This window comes from Dasypus novemcinctus, chromosome 19 (genome assembly GCF_030445035.2).
Source record: "Dasypus novemcinctus isolate mDasNov1 chromosome 19, mDasNov1.1.hap2, whole genome shotgun sequence".
NCBI lineage: Eukaryota > Metazoa > Chordata > Mammalia > Cingulata > Dasypodidae > Dasypus > Dasypus novemcinctus.
In genome coordinates this window covers 82,927,201-82,933,602 of record NC_080691.1, presented here as the reverse complement: position 1 = coordinate 82,933,602, position 6,402 = coordinate 82,927,201, and positions in this window count along the sequence as shown.

The following is a 6,402-nucleotide window of genomic DNA, read 5'->3' as shown; positions in this document are numbered from 1 at the left end:
CGCCCAAGCCTCCACTTCACACGCTGACTCCACATCTCTTCTCTTCTTTAGAGACCCCCACACTACCCCACGACAATCTCCACTCGCTCCAGAATGAATCCCATGTACAAAAACGCTATTTCAGGGAAGCGGCTGTGGCTCGCTCAGCTGAACTGCCGTCTACCATATGGGAGACCCTGGGTTCGCGTCCCGGGGCCTCCTTGTGAAGGCGGGCTCCCCCGCACACTGCAGAACGCAGCTGGCCCACAAGCGCCACAGAGCGCCGCCCGGCCTGCAAAGTGCCGAGGAGAGCCGATTCAGCAAGGTGACGCGACAACAACAACAAAAAAAGAGAGACAAGCAAAAACGCAGAAGAGCGCGCAGCGAATGGACACAGAGAGCAGACAGCAAGCAAGCCACAAGGGGAGGGGGACGGAGAAAAAAAAAGAAAAGAAACGCTATTTCCTGCTAAGGCCACATTCTGAGGTCCCGGGTAGACAACGAGGGGCGCTGTCACCCCAGGATCCTGTCCAGGCCCCCAGGGGGTGGGGTGCACGAGGGGCTCCGCGCCACGGTCTTGCAAGCCCCCGCCCCCCATCCCGGTTTGCCGGGGGTGCTCCTGGCTTGAGCCCTGAGATCCCCACGTCGGGGGACATCCCTGGGAAGGCGGGTGGGCCAGTGGGAAGTTTTGCGGCTCTCTTTGAAATAACTGAAAGAATCCCTTTCCCCTGGGGGGGACCCTGTGGTTGTGTTAGATCCGGTGAGGAGCCCACGACTCGGTCCCTCGTGCTCAGGCCCCTCGGGGCCTCTGATTAGGCCGCGGCGGTGAGGCGGGACCCAGCGCGGGGTCTCATGTAGACGGAGACCTGGAAGCTGGAATGGGAACGTCAGCCGCCACGCGAGAGGGTCGCCCGCAGTCGCAGGCAGAGAAGCCCCAAGAGCTGGAGGCCGGGCTCAGCGGGGCACAGAGGCCCCGAGAGGCTGGGCCCACGGGCCAGGCCAGGCCGAGGAGAGGAGTCCGGCCGCGCCTGATCGCCCAGCGCTGAGCTCAGGGGCAAAGCGACCCCGGAGACGGCGCAGGCCGGCAGAGCCACTGTTGCGCCTTGCCACGGGGCAGCGGCCCAGGACCGCCCGCCGCCGGCCTCCTGTTCAGTCGTCTCTGATGATGCCTCGATGTGGGCATTTTCCCAGCCTTGGAAGGGGAAGCTTTTACCCTGACAAATCCCCTTATAAAAGCCGCCCCAGGAAGTGGACGTGGCTCAACGGATAGAGCATCCACCTACCATGTAGAAGATCCAGGGTTCAAACCCCGGGCCTCCTTGACCCATGTGGAGCTGGGCCGTGCGCAGTGCTGATGCGCGCAAGGAGTGCCGTGCCATGCAGGGGTGTCTCCTGCATAGGGGAGCCCCCCGCGCAAGGAGTGCTGCCCCGCACAAAACTGCAGCCCACCCAGGAGTGGCGCCACGCACACGGAGAGCCGACACACCAAGATGACGCAACAAAAAGAGACACAGATCCCCAGTGCTGCCTGATGAGAATGCAAGCGGACACAGAAGAACACACAGCGAAGGGACACAGAGAGCAGACAACGGGGGGGGGGGGCGGGGGGGAGGGTAGAAAGAAATAAATCTTAAAAAAAAAAAAGCAGCCCGTTTGCATTGGCAGACCTACACGGTGGGTCACGCTACGCAATATTTGAGCAAACTGAAGCCTCTTGTGAGATAGGGAATCAATCGACGGGGCTGGAACCTGGCAGAGTCCACGTGGCCATCAGTCACCCCGAGAGGGCTGCTGGGGGACCCCCACCCCCAGGATGCTGCCGTCCAAAACAAAGACTTCCCCCGGAAGTCGGAGAAGCCCCGGACGTCCCCCAAGGACTTTATTGTCGGGCCCTCCTGGGGGATTGGTGGGGGGTGATCAGTCAAACAGCTGGAGCCCCCCTGCCATTAGCAAAGGCGCAGAATAAGGAACAGTGCACAAAGCCACGGGCAGGCGCGCGCGAGCGCCCTCTCGCCCTCGGACCAGTCCTGCCCTCTGCACGCCCTCTTGCCGTTTTTCCTCGGCCACGTGGCCACGCAAGTAAACCTGGGCATTTCTAACCTATAGTATATAACTTGTAATATATAACCTATAACCTACAGCAGGAAACTGTTGTCTAAATCAGCTGCCTTATCCCTTCTCACCCTCTGCCTCTCTACCTGGGCCCCCTGCTCTGTTATTTTCTCCCATTTCTCGTCCCTGCCTCCCTGAATAAATTACTGGCCTAACTCACCTGACGTGCTCTTGAAATTCATTTCTGCAGCACAGCCAAGAACCTAGACAAATTCCAGTAACAAAGAAAATGGCCCAAGTTCATCGCCGGGGTCAGTTTTTTTTTTTCTCTCTCTTTCTCTCTTTCTCTCTTTCTCTCCCTCCCTCCCTCCCTCCCTCCCTCCCTCCCTCCCTCCCTTCCTTTTCTTTCTTTCTATTTATTTATTTTATTTTTAAATTTCTTTGTCTTTTTCTTTTTAATGTTACACTAAAAAATATGAGCTCCCCACATACCCCCCCCCCTCACCCCACACGGGACCAGTTCAGCGTAAGCCAGGCGGCCGCGCCGTTCCCAGTTGGTCACACTGGGCCGTTCAGAGGTGGCAGTGGGCGTCGCCCTGGTCCGAGCGCGGGGGAGACACGCGGGTGGACAATCCGCCCCAGCGGCTCTCGCGCCCCCAGGAGCTCGGTTTCTCTGCGGCTGCCACCTGCCCAGGTCCCTCGCGGCCTTCCTAACGTGTTTTTTGGTCTCAGTTTCCCCTCGGGGCTCACAGCTCCTGGCTGGTCACAGTGGATCAGGAGCGTGTGGGATGGGGTGGGGTGCTGCCGCCACCCCCCACATTGAACGCACGTCATGGGAAGTTCGGATCCCGGAGAGGGTGGGTGACACCCTTGGCCTCTCTCGACCTCGGGTTCTCCATAGACGAGTCAAAGTCCCCTCCCGTGGGGGAGAAGCCTGGCTTCGGGGAGAAGCATGGCTGGGGGGAGAAGCCTGGCTGTGGGGGAGAAGCCTGGCTGCGGGGGAGAAGCCTGGCTGCGGGGAAGAAACCTGGCTGCGGGGGAGAAGCCTGGCTGCGGGGGAGAAGCCTGGCTGTGGGGGAGAAGCCTGGCTGTGGGGGAGAAACCTGGCTGCGGGGGAGAAGCCTGGCTGCGGGGGAGAAGCCTGGCTGTGGGGGAGAAACCTGGCTGCGGGGGAGAAGCCTGGCTGCAGGGGGGGCCAGTTTAATTTAAACCAGGATCCTTGGGGTCTCTCCATGAGGGAGAATGCAGAAAGGGGGGCTTCCTGCCCCTCTCCTTGTCCCAGAGGTTTGTTGGGAAGTTGGGATATTGTTTTCCTTTCTGGGGTGCCAGGCAAGGGGGGAGAGCAGCTCATTGTCTTTACAATGTTTATATTATCGTTGTTTTTTAAGGATTTTATTATTTGTATTTATTTCTCCCCCCACCCATTGTCTGCTGTGTCCATTCGCTGTGTGTTCTTCTGTGTCCACTTGTCTTCTCATTAGGCGGCTCCGGAACCGTTCCTGGGACCTTCCGGAGTGGGAGAGAGGAGATCATTCTCTTGTGCCTCCTCAGCTCCCTGATCTGCTGTGTCTCTTATTGTCTCTCCTCTGTGTCTCTCCTTGTTGGGTCATCTTGCTGCGCCAGCTCGCCACACGGGCCAGTTTGCCCTCACCAGGAGGCCCTGGGCATCAAACCCTGGACCTCCTAGATGGTAGACGGGAGCCCAATTGCTTGAGCCACATCTGCTTCCCTGTTTATATTATATTGAGACCCCCAAAGGGGCTGTTCCCGCCCCCAGCTTTCCCAGACTGTGGCCCCGTGTTTAAGACCCAGCGCAGCCAGGACCTCGTGAGTCGCGTTCGAGGTGGGCTAGAAGCGAGGAAGCACGGAAGATCAGCTGCTTTTTTGGAAGTCCCCCGTGATTCGAGGGAGATACATTTGTTTGAGACAGAAGGTTCTCTGCTGGAAATCTTCCATTCACTAATTCATGGACTCCCACAATATCCCGGGCCAGGGGGTGCTACCGTTACCCCCAATTTACAGAGGAAGGGGGACGGACCGGAGAGGGAGATGGCTGTGGTGGTTTGGGGCTGGACGGACCCCAGAGAAAACATGTTCTGAAGTCCACTCCGTCCCTGCGGCTGTGGCCCCCCTGGAAGGAGGACCTTGGACGAGGTGATGATGTGTGGCGCAGTGCAGTCAGGAGGGGTCTCCTCCTATCCCCCGAGTCTTTACAGGCATCAGGGAATTCAGGCACGTTGAGAGAAAGCGACGGGAGGCAAGAAAGGGCAGGGAGCGCATGGAGAGGCCAGAAGAGGGCGCCATGGGACAGAGAAGCCCAGGGCCCAGGGGCACCGGCACCCGGCTCCAGAATGCCCGGTTTCGGGGAGACACCGCCACCTGGATGACACCGTGATTCGGGCTTTCTCTTCTCAAAACAACCATTCCCATTGTCCCAGCCGACCGATTGCATGGCACTTGCCTGAGCCACCCGGGAAAACGAAAACCCTGCCCTACGAAAGCCACACAGCCACGCGGCCTCCGGCTGGCATGCCTGGGCCCTGCCCCGACGCTGCCGGGGAAGAGGGCGTATTAAACTGACCGGCGTCCGTGGGGGCAGGAGAGGCGCATGCTGCTGCGAGGAAGAGAAACGGGGGATGCGGCTCGGGCTTGGGCGACATCCGAGTGGAACCTGAGGGAGGAGGGTTGGGGAGCACTGCCTGCCTCTGCCACCTGGCTGCGGAACACGTCCGAGGTCCCACGTGGCCAAGGACTCGCTTTGGCCCGTGTTCCCACTCAGCCTCCCAATAACTGAGCACTTGGTTCCTGCAGCCCCACTGGCCTTGGTGCTGGGCCGTGCCGGGAAATGCGCCATCTTCCTCGCAGTACTTCTTAATTTTTATTTATTCACTCCTTTTTATTTCAAAATACATAAGCGTATATAATTACACTCATATTTATGCAAATATACACACATATATTTATTTGTTCATATATTGATTTGTACACACAATACCCATATAGACACACACATTCATATAAAATATTTTTTTTTCAGCTTTCCACAGAGTTGTTCAGCGTCAGTTCTGTCCAATGCCCTGTAAAATCAGATTGAAGTGTAATTATCAAGAACAATCTCAAGCTTCATACCACGAGGAAGAGCTCAGAGCTGGTCTCTGAGTTCTAGTACACAATGCCTCATCGCTTGTTCTGCCACATCCGTAGCGGCTCAGCTCTGAAAGCAGCAGTGGTGTGTTGAAAGTACATTCCTATTGTACATTCAGTATATCCTGTATATTACGGTACATGCAGCCACTCCTGTTTTGAAAAACACAAATATCTTGGGAATAATCTGTTCCAAGAAACGACGACATTCATGTACACAAAATCACAGCTGGCATCCTATCTTTCCTTCCCTTTCTGCAGTACTCTTGCATCTCACTTCTAGGCCGGGGGGTCTGGGATCATCCAGCCCAGGGGGTGTCCGCCCCTAGGTCACTCTGTCCACCCATCCCTTTATGGGCTGCGCCTCCTTCCCCTGGACTGAGCCATGCCCCCTCCCGGGCAGCCTCATACTAATTGGGCTGGTGTGTCCCCTCCAACTTCAAAAGGCCCCAGGTCACCGGGCTGGGGGCAGGCGGGGAGCATTTCTCCAGCCGCCGTCCCCTCCCAGTCCCCGCCAGGCCCGCACCCCAGCCATGGGGACCGTCTGAAGGTGCGTGAGCCCGTACTTTGCAAGTGACATTTATTGAGCGCCAGCTGTGTGCCCCGCGCTTGGCTGGGAGATCCAGCAGTGCACTCGGCAGGAATCTCGTGGGGACCCCCGGCTACCTTTGCCACTGCCTGTGCCGGGACCCCCTCCTCGGCCACGATCACGAGCTCCTGCCGAGCAGCCCGCCCACCCCGCTTGGCCCAGGGACACCCCGTTCCTGCCCTCCCCTCGGGCCGTGACACCTAGATGCCCAAATCGTCCGGCCCGCGAGCCTATCCCGGGGAGGCCTGCGAGGCGGCCCCCGCTTCCGGCACCGCGCGCCCACGGACCACCCCACGCGAGACCACGCCCCGCGGTGCCGCCCGGCGCTGACGTCAGGTGGCGAGACCGTGACGCCACAGAAGCGGCGGCCCTGTGGCGCCGGGGAGAGCGGCCACGCGTCGCCATAACAACGGGGGCGGGGTGGGCGCAAGCCCCGCCCACGGGAAGGGCCCGCGCTCGGCTCCTGCCCCGCCCGCGCGCGCCCCCGCGGTCGGGCGCCTCGGGGGACCCCGCGGCCGGGGCCCCGGCGGCCTAGACGCGGCCGCAAAACGCGACGCCTGTCGCGCGGGGCCGCCCGAGGCCGCAAAGCGGCCGGCGCCCCGCCCCGCGCTGTGACGTCGCGGCCGCGGCCCCGCGCA